The 10,459-nt window shown below is 46.0% G+C and overlaps 1 long non-coding RNA gene across 1 annotated transcript in view; it reads left to right on the top strand.

Annotated features, from left to right (window-relative positions):
* The first annotated feature begins 1,831 nt into the window (after positions 1 to 1,831).
* Positions 1,832 to 10,459, top strand: part of LOC147571926 (uncharacterized) — a 41,034-nt gene continuing 32,406 nt past the window's right edge. Inside the window, exons 1-2 of the long non-coding RNA XR_015246588.1 lie at positions 1,832 to 1,918; positions 8,663 to 8,840. This is a non-coding gene — a long non-coding RNA (uncharacterized LOC147571926). The remainder of the gene's footprint in view (positions 1,919 to 8,662; positions 8,841 to 10,459) is intronic.

Here is a 10,459-nt window from a genome sequence, read left to right as displayed (position 1 = left end):
AAAAAAAAAAAAGTAAGCTAAAGATTTATCTGGCTACAATTTAAACTCCAGTCATTGTTTAGTCAGGGACAGAGCCAATTGTAGTGTTCAAACTTCATTATTATTTAGACAGGGACAGAGCCAAGTTTGCAGAATTCTGGAAGGCAAGCTTAACCTTAGAGTACCTTAGCAGTTGTTCTCTGTGGCCGGTCCCGAGGATTTAATTTGAAGCAAACCGTTCATCCTTTTACAACCCAAGGTTTTTTTCTGTGTATTGGAAATAGAAAGACGAAGAGAAAAGTACAGCATAGGGAATACAGTCAATAATATTGTAATAATGTTGTGTGATGGGGGCACCTGGCTGGCTCAGTCAATAGAGCACGTGACTTTCGACCTCAGGGTTTAAGTTTGAGCTGCACATTGGGTATAGAGATTACGTAAAATCTTTAAAAAATATATAATGTTGTATGGTGACAGGCGGTAACCACACTTATGATGAGCATTGATAAAATTGTGAAATCACTATGTTGTACACCTGAAACTAATACAACATTGTATGTCAACTATACTTCAATAATAAAAAAAAAAAAAATTGGGGGGGGGGCAGGCGGATGGGTGGCTCAGTCGGTTGAGCGTCTGACTTCAGCTCAGGTCATGATCTCACCGGTCGTGAGTTTGAGCCCCACGTTGGGCTCTGTGCCGACAGCTCCAAGCCTGGGGCCTGCTTCAGATTCTGTGTCTCCCTCGCTCTCTGCCCCTCCCCCGCTCATGCTCTGTCTCTCTTTCTCTCTCTCTCAAAAATAAATAAACACTTTAAAAAAGTGTAAAAAAAAATGTAGAAATAGTGCTAATAGAGTGAAGTCAGTGTTCATAGGCATGTGTCCAAAGTATTGTGGGGTGAAAGGTCATGGTTGGGGGCAAGAAAAGGGGCCAACATGGGTCACAGAGAAGATAGCACTTGAGCCAAATCCTGATGGAAGAATGGAGCTTTCTGGGGTGACAAAACAGGAAGAGGGGCTTCAGGGTGATGGAACGGCGTAGGTGAAGTCATAGAGCGTGGCAGGATGGGCCCTTCGGAAAACTCCCAGCAGCCACGTGTGGGTAGAACAGGGTGAGTGGGAGAGTTTGAAGAAATTTAGAGGTTATCATATGCTCAGTGGGCAACTGCAAAGGACATGCAGCATGGAGGGGAGCTGGAAGGGCACGATCCGGTTTTCATTTCCAAAAAGAAATTAAAAAAAAATTTTTTTTTAATGTTTATTTATTTTTGAGACAGGGAGAGACAGAGCATGAACAGGGGAGGGTCAGAGAGAGGGAGACACAGAATATGAAGTAGGCTCCAGGCTCTGAGCTGTCAGCACAGAGCCCGGCGCGGGGCTAGAACTCACGGACCGCAAGATCATGACCTGAGCCGAAGTCGGCCGCCAGACTGAGCCACCCAGGCGCCCCCCAAAAAGAAGTTTAAAGTTTGGTGGATGGATTTGAGGGATTAGACGCTTGGCACACGGAAGCCAGTTGGAGGCCTGTCAGAGTTGTGAAGTGAGAGGTAAAGAAAGGCCAAATTTAAGAGCGAGTTCAGAGGTAGCAGAGGCAAGATAATAACGCTAACTATTTTACTAGAGGGAGGTCCAAACTGAGGCCACATTTCTTTGCATCTTGGACTTATGTTACATTCAGGTGAGTCCCACAGGGCTCCTGTGGGAGCCCCAGCCTGGCATAGGAATTGGGTCTGTAACTGCTGCTTCCCCTCCTTCCTCATCTCACCCGTGCCCAACCTCCCTGAATCATTTGAAGACCTGGTTTTTATTTGCTGATTTTAATGTATTCGATTGTATTTTTTGACTCCGTTTCACAGATGCTTCAAAACCCAAGAAAGTGTAAGAAGACGGTGAAGTGTTCCTCTCACCTGTCCTCCATCCACTCGATTCTACCACGAAAGGTAACCACTGTTTCTAGCTTCTTATGTATCCTTCCAGAGATAGTTTTCAATGTATATCCAAGAAAAGAGGATGATACATTCTTCCTTTCCTCCTTTTATTTCCTTTCCTTCTTGGGGATCCTTCTTAGGATAAGTTTAGGAATCCTAAGAGACCTCATTCAGTCTTAAGGAGTCAGTCCTGGTTACCATTATGTCTACTGATAAGCCTTTCTCCTCTTCAGCACCTAAAGGTATAAGGGCCCCAAAGCAGAAAGGCATCCGGCAGGACGAGGCCTTATCTCATCAGCAGGCCCTGTCCATGCCTGGGCCTCCTGCAGTAATTGAGGTATGCATGCTGGCCGGCACCAGGCATTCCAGGCGAGACCCTGAACACGTTGGAAAGAGCAGACATCCCTGAGGCCTCCAGTCTCAGGCTGCGGAGAGAGAATCCCCGTGTTATGCTTAGATACGACTGCGCCACAGACAAGGGGACCCACGTTTTCAGTGACCATTAGCCATTTTTCCCTGGGCCCACCCGTGAGATTAAGCAGCGAGACCACAGGGGATCAGCTCTGGGCACTGCTCCCAGGGTCAGCTTTCCAAAATGGAGCCCCATTCTGACCCTGAGCCTGCAGAGGGGCACTGCTGGTTGTTCTTTCCTGCCAGCCAGCCTCAGCTCAGGCCACCTCGGTCTGCACCCCGAGGCCACCTCGGTCCGGACCCCAAGGCCAGCAGGGATATTACATTAACTCTGAAAGTAAAAGAAGAGCCTATCAGTCTTACTGTTTCCTTCCAGAAAGTTCTTGCAGGTTGCAAACCTGTGTGCCTTTGAGAGGAGCACCACCTCCCTTCACGCACAAAAGCAGCTGAGCCCTGGGGTCTTAGGGACAGGGAGAGGTGTTTGATTTCAGATGGTTCTTTTCAGTGTGTTAGGTGGGTAAATTTGTAATAATAAAGGAGGGGGACTGAGTTTGGGGAGGGCCTGGGAGGTGAAATCAGTCCTGAACATGTTGAGTTTGTCCCTGTGATCTCTCAGCCTCCTATTATAAACACAAATCCTGGTTTTAATGAGGTTTCAAATCTGCCCATTATCGAATTTTCTCAAGTCTGTACCTTTCATGGTTAACTTTAAGCTCCTCCTGGATTTTCTTAACTTAAGCAAGTTTATGTATACAGGCTGTGCAAAACAAAAACCAAAAAACAGGGGCGCCTTGGTTAAGCGTCCGACTTCGTCTGGGGTCATGATCTCATGGTTCGTGAAGTTGAGCCCCGCGTCAGGCTCTGTGCTGATGGCTCAGAGCCTGGAGCCTGCTTTGGATTCTGTGTCTCCCTTTCTCTCTGCCCCTCTCCCACTTGCGCTCTGTCTCCTTCCATCGCAAAAATAAATATTTAAAAAAATTAAAAACCACAACAAAAAAAACCTCCCCAAAACTACACCGTACGATGCTCATGGGATACAACTTGAACCCACCAAATCCAATTATAATAATGTTTAGTAACCTCACACAGATATTTCAATGCCAATGAAACATGGCACAGGGCAGCTGTGCCAGAGGCTATCATGCCATGTATATAACTGGCATTCAATACCTCTGCTCCAGTGTTAATAATAGCTAATACTTATAAGTACTTACTAGGTGCCAGACATCGGTCTAATCATTTTACATGCTCTATCCCTATGAGGAAGGTATTACTACCGTTGCTGTTTCTACTCTTACTATATTTTCTACAACACACAGATGACAAACCTGAGGCCCCTAGAGGTTAAGTAACTTGGTTTTCATCAGTTACTCTGTTAGGATATCAGTTTGGCTGCTAGCAGGGCCCAAAGTAACAATGGCTTAGACAAGACAGAACTTTACTTCTCTCTCACGTTGGTGTCATGGTGAGCGGCCCACGGCTGAGGACGCAGCTCGACCTTGTCGAGGTGGCAGGCTTCTTTCACGTCACCCTGCCTTCCTGAGGGGCTATGCGATTCGCCTTTGTCAACGATGGAGCGACGTCTCTTCGGTTTTCCAGCTGAGGAAGAAAGGAAATGGAGGATCCAGCCGCCACTTCGAGGGCGGGACCTAGAAGTTGTGTTCAGATCCCAGTGGCCGGATCCCCGGGCTGGGATCTGGATCCCAGTTGTGTTCAGATCCCAGTGGTCACCTGGGACTACGCCTCGTTGCAAAGCAGGCTAGGAAATGTAGTATTTATTCTTGAAGGCCACATGTCCAGTTAAAATTTAGGGAAGAAGGGGAGAATGGATACTGGAGAACAAATAGTGACGTATGTATAACTGCACTCCTGATGCCTCTCTTTTTTCTCATCCCTGTAAAAACAACTTTGTCTGGACCTCCCAAGACACTTGAGACATGTTTTACAAAACCAATTTTAAGAAAGTATTAATTCAATGGAGCATTCCTGGTGTGGCTCTTTCAGCTGTGCAGAATGCCACAGCAGTGAGGAAATTGTTTGTTTCAGAGCAGGAGATGCCAATGCAATGACAGACACTTTTTTAAGGCATGTAGCTGGTGCCTGTTAAATTTACATTTCCTGACATTCATAATGGCCCGTTAGCCACTGGACGTGAGCAGAGAGTTAGTTCATACTTGGGCCTTCATTTTCATAGTGTGTTTAACAATGCAGAGTGCTTTTAAATAATTATTTCATCTAATCGTAACAATAACCCTATGAGATCGGTAGGGACATCTTGGCAACATAAGAACATCCTAAACGTCATTCTCACAAGACAAAGGCCTACTCTTCCTACTTGAGAACATGGGTACTCCCTAGTAAGTAGAAAGCACACTTACATTATTTTATTAATTTATTAATTAATTTATTATTTATTTTTTTGGTGGAGGTACTGGGGATCAAACCCAGGTCCTCATACAATTAAAGTTTATTATTTTCAACAAATATTCACTGAGCCCCTCCTATGGGCCAGGGTGCTGTGAGATGTTGGGGAGCCACAGATGAACAAGACACAGGTGCTTCTCTCAAAGAATTCCACCTGTCAGGGGAAAGATGAGAACACTACCGTCTATCATCTGATGCTAATGGTACCGTAACGGATGGTTTCGGGGAAAGCAGGGTGGGGAAGAGAAGGATTCAAAGAATTGGAGGGGATGCTTTTGTTGAGTCCTGAAGCATAAGTAGGGTTCCGCCTGGCAGGGAAGTGCAGGGAGGACATTCTAGAGAGTGGTCACAGCATGTGTGGGGGACAGAGGCACAGACTACCTGATTTCTACAGAGAGTGGAGAGAAGTGGGTGGCTGGAGCGTGGAAAAGGGAGGAGGGACACATTTGATTAGGCAGGTGGAGGAGGGCCTTGTTTGCCCTACTGCGGGGTCCGGATTAGTCCTGCCATTCAGAGAGGTAAAGAATAGATCTAGTTGGCTAGAAATCCAGACTCCCGTGGCTTGCTGCGTTGGGGAAGTTATTTAACCATCACCTGTAAAATGGAGGTGATACTCATACTTATGGGTTAGTTTTGAGTATTGATAAGCTCGTGTATGTAAAGTGCTGAACACACAGTAAGTGTTGAGTAACTGTTAACTTTCCTCCAGCTAATATTTCTTTAACTTTTTGGAATCAGACTTCCTGGAGAATGGATGAATCATCTCCCTACACACAATATTTTGGGTATAATTTAATGGAGTTCACAGATCCTCTTAAATTAGATTCCAAGATAAAAATCCTGGCATTTTAGAAAAGATGACTTTTTTTTCTTTTTTTCTTTATTTCTTGTTTTGTTTCTTTCTTTCTGGTTTTTTGTTTGTTTGTTTGTTTTTGTTTTTTTTGTTTTTTTTTTTTTTGTTGTTTTTTTTGGAGGGAAGCACTGAATACTAGAGAGAGGAACAATCTGTAGTTCTCAAATCTGACTGCCTACTGTAATCAGTTGTGGAAATTTTTAGAAATACCAGTGCTCCAACTTCACCCCTCAGACATTCTGATTTAATTAGTCTATGTGAGCCTGGGCATCGGGATTTTTTTAAATCTTCTAGGTGATTCTAGTGTGTAGCCAGCTTTGAGAACCACCGAGTTAGGCTACTGTTGGTCAGGTGAAAAAAGGATATCAGTCTCGGAGGAGGAACAGAGAAAAAGAAGGAAGATTTCAGAAACATTTTGGAGATAGACTTTACAAGGCTGGGTGACCAATTAGATGTAGTGAGAGAGGAGGGTGTGAGGTTATTCCATTAATGCAGACAGAAGGGGAAGAGGTGTTTGTCTTTTTTTAATTGCTTATTGCCTTTTCTTTAATACAAAGGAGATGGGCATGAGCCAGGAAAAAAAACAAAACAGTTCATTCAACAAATATGTCCTGTATATACATTTATCAAGTGCGAACAGTGGGTCTCAGTTTTGCTTTGGATGTCTCCAGTATGGCTGCAGAACATGGAAACGTCACATAGGCAGCTGCAAATACCAGTTTAAGCTGTCATCAGCCATCAGTTCATGACCATGTGATTGTGGAAGCATATGGGTGAGATCATCCAGGAGAGGGCAGAGAAGGAGACCAGACCACCAGTTGTGGAACTCAGAGGGTTCTGGACCCCAAAGCCACACTGGGGGAGAGGAAAGCATTTGTGTGGAATGGGGAAGGAGGCGAGAGTTTCCAGAAGGAAGGGGTGATCATTGTGTGAAACGCAGCACTGACACTGCAGAGCCAAGGGCCTCGAGGGGCAGGCCCTGTGTTTGATAGTTAGGAGGTGGCCGTGGCTTCGGAGACAGTGGCAGGGACAGAAGCCAAATTCCAGGGGGTGCAGACGAGAAAGAAAGTGAGGAAGCATGGGCATTGTTGTAGGAAGTTTGGGGTAAAAGCCATGAAAGCAGTAGCTGCGGGGGAGGAAGGGCGGAGGAACAGAGCTTTATTTTAGGTTGGAGTGGCATTATTGTAGTCTGAGGGGAAGGAGCCAGGCTAGAGGAAGCCATCAAAAATGCAGACGAGGGAGGAGACCGCTGTGGAGCCAGGACTCAGCTCGGGAGTCCCAGGGCCCACAAACACTGGGTGAAGAATTCATTGTTCTTGGAGAGGAGTAGGGATGCTTATTTCTTCGAGGTGAAAGTGCGCAAGTTTGCAGAATGGTACAGGCCTTCTGTCTGAGAAGCCGTCCATGGTCATTTCTGAATCCCAATGCGGCTTCCTCCCTTGTCCCCTTTCCAGGCCCAATTCCCAGAACTCAGTCTGTTTCTTTCTCCCCTCAAATGCTGCCACCACTCCAGGACATGAGGCTGGCTGGACAGACAGGGCTGTAATATCTGGGGTTTCTGCCCTCTTCACTTTCCCAGGAGAAAAGCATTTGGAGTTGACAGTTGATCACGATGTGTGAGAACCTAGATGTGGTTATACTTATGGATTCTCACAGTGTTCTTCCCCCACTTTGGCTGGGTCTACTTTTCCTTTCCCAGGGGGTGCTCTTCTCTGCTCTCTGGGTCTCTCATACTGCACCTTGCTTCCAGTTATGTGGCTTGCCCACTGATTCCCCTCCTCATCCTGACTCTACATGTTGGATGCCCAGGGCTCTGTCCTCTGCTGCTTCTCCTCCCCAATTACACTCTCTCCCCGGGCTACCTCCTCCTGTCCTGTCACTTTAAATTGCATCCCAGGCCTGACCAGTTGCCCCAACACCAGAACTCACCACCTCATGACTGACATTACTACATGCCCACAACATGCCCACCACAGAACTCTGGATTTTTCCCCCTCTATCTGCTCCTTCTCTTGTTGTCTACTCTCAACATATGTCGGTGGCATCAGTTCTTCAGTTGCTTAACCGAAACCCCAAAGCCATCCTTGATTCTCCTCTTTCCTTCATCCCCCAAGTGCAATCCGTTACCAAGTCCTGTGGGCTCTACTTCCGAAATATGCTGAAATCTGTCCACTTCGTCCATCTCCAGTCTAGACCGACACTGCTCACAGTGTGATGTGCAGACCAGCAGCGTCAGCACCACCTGGGAGCTGGTTAGAAACGCGGAAATCTTAAGAGTCCTCTCCAGAACTGGAAACTCTGGGGATGGGATCTTCCAGAGGATTCTGATGCCCTCAAGTTTGGGAAGCACTACTGTGGTCCAAGCCTTCGTGGTCTTCGGTCCAAGCCGCTCCAACGACCTCCAGCTGATCTCCATCTTTGCTCCCTTGCCTCACTATTATCTGCTGTCCTCCTAGCAGCCAGCGATTGTTCTTAAAAACAATGGAATCAGATTATGTCACACACATACACACACTCCCATCCCCCCACACTGGTTTAAGACCTCCTAGCTCCCCACTGAGCATGGTGGAGTCCAGGTTCTTTCCTGCTCCTCAGAGCCCTGAGGCGGGCGCTGGCTACATCCCTCACAGGACCTCCCTTCTCCTTTCCCTGGGCTCCAGGTAAACCGGCCTCTGCCTTTAGCAGATGTGCTCGGCCTCTCCCCGACTTGGGACCTTGGCACTGACTGCTCTTCTGTCTGCAGTGCCCGTCCCCTGAACCACACCAGCTGGTTCCCTCACGTCATTTGCTTCTGAGTGTCACTGGCACCTCTTTTAGAGAGGCCTTCACCGACTCACGCACCCAAAGTAGCCTCTCTTCACCAAATGACAAGGTTCTAAGGCTCTGCACAGTATTTGTTATTATCAATGTTTTCCTTGTTTACTTATTGCCCAATATAATAATGTAAGTTTTATGAGGCCAGGAGCCTGGTTTGTCTTGTTCACTGCTGTTTCTGAGGGCCTGGTGCATAATAGATGTTCAATAAATGTTTGTCGAATTAATGAGCTTTACTTCTTCCTTACTCATAGGCCTGTGGTTGCTATCGGTGAACTGATGTCTGCTCGGATGCCCAATGGCTTCTCACATGTGGCTGCATTCCTCTCTGTGTCTCATCTCTGTGAGCCCTGGGTCTGTGTGATAACGCGGTCCCTGAAGAGCATGTCTCGAAAGGAGGCTGGGACGTGAGAAGACATAACCCGCAAGGAGGTAAGAGTGTGAGAGAACATTAGTAGGCTACCTTCGTGGAATTTCGGGGAGGGAATCTGGGAGTTGGTGCCCAAAGGCCTCTGTTTTTGTTGTGTGGTTGCTGAGTAGTAGGTAAAGTTGCCTCGTTTCTAGGAACACGGACTTTGTGGTCAATGAAGCCTGTGTTCAAGCCCTGGCACTGCCATTTATTGCTCTGCGACCCTGAGTAAGCTACTTCCATGCTCTCTGCCTCAGTTTCCCCATTTGTGAACTGGAGACAGTAATAGTACCTACAACAACAGGACTGTTGAGAGGCGTAAATGAGATGCCTGTAATAGCCTAGGCTGGTAATTACCTAGGTGGTAAGCCACCCCATAAGCATTAGCTGTTAGTATTGTTGTTGCTTATACTGAGAGAGAAAAGTATGAATAGTACTTGAGGACTCAAAAAAGAAAAAAAAAAGAGAGAGAAAAGAAAAGAAAAAGGAGGAAAGAAAGGAAAGAAGGGCAAAAAAAAAAAAAAAAGCAGGGGCGGGGTGGGGGTATAGCCATACTCAAATTAAGAAAAATGCAAGCCAGAGGCCCCTGGGTGGCTCAGTTGGTTAAACATCTGACTCTCAATTTTGGCTCAGGTCATGATCTCACGGTTGTGGGATCGAGTCCTGTGTCCGGCTCCGTGTGCGGAGCCTGCTTAGGATTCTCTCTCTCTCCCTCTCTCTCTGCCCCTCCCCCACCTTTGCTCACCCTCAAAATAAATAAATAAGCTTTCAAAAAGGAAAAAGAAAAATGCAAGCTAGAGTTACACTGAGATGTCTGTCATTCATCACCTTCCCAATTGGCAAAGCTTAGAAAGTCAGCTAACAGTGTCGGTGGAGATATGAGGAAGCTGGTGGAAGGATGAAATGGTACAACCACCTTCCCAGAGAGAACATTGACAATAGTTCACAGTTTCACATGAACATCCCCATTGGCTCAGCTAATCCACTTCCAGGAATTTATGCTACAGATATTCGGGCACTCGTGGAAAATGATGTCTGTAAAGGCTATTCCTTATGGCCCTGTTTGAGTATCAAAACACTGGAAGCAGCCTCTATGTCTATGAGCAGGGAGTTGGTTAAACACATCATGGTGCATTATATAATGTAACCAATAAAATGAGAAAGCTCCTCTATGCACTCATTTGGAACAGCCTCCAGAATAGATTAGCCGCTAAAAGCAAGGTGCAAGGTACGATGTATAGTTGGATATAGCAAAAAGCAGGCAGCGGCGGGGGAGGGGGGAATGTACATATTGCTGTACATTCAACATACAAATGTTGTCTTTTGTATAAACAGAACTCCGAAAGGACAGAGTAGTAGAAAAAAATTTTATTGTACACTCTTTTGTATCTCTTGAATTCTGAACCATGTGAATGCGCTATCTGTTGAAAAGATGTCATTTTGATTTTTAAAAACTTAATTGTTAGCATTAATGCTCAATGCTTCTTGTTAGCTGATGACTAGTTCTAGGAATGGTGACTCTCTTTTGATAACAAAGGTACTAAATATCCAGACATTCTTTGGGTTCTGTGCTTGATGGTCTAATAGTTGGCTTGCAAGGGAGATGCCCACAGGCAGATAATAAATGAGATAATAAACTGTG

Source organism: Puma concolor, chromosome F2 (assembly GCF_028749965.1).
Source record: "Puma concolor isolate L17-30 chromosome F2, mPumCon1.1.hap2, whole genome shotgun sequence".
NCBI classification, from domain to species: Eukaryota; Metazoa; Chordata; class Mammalia; order Carnivora; family Felidae; genus Puma; species Puma concolor.
Note: the sequence above shows the minus strand (reverse complement) of the source record. Positions and strands in the feature narration are given on the sequence as shown.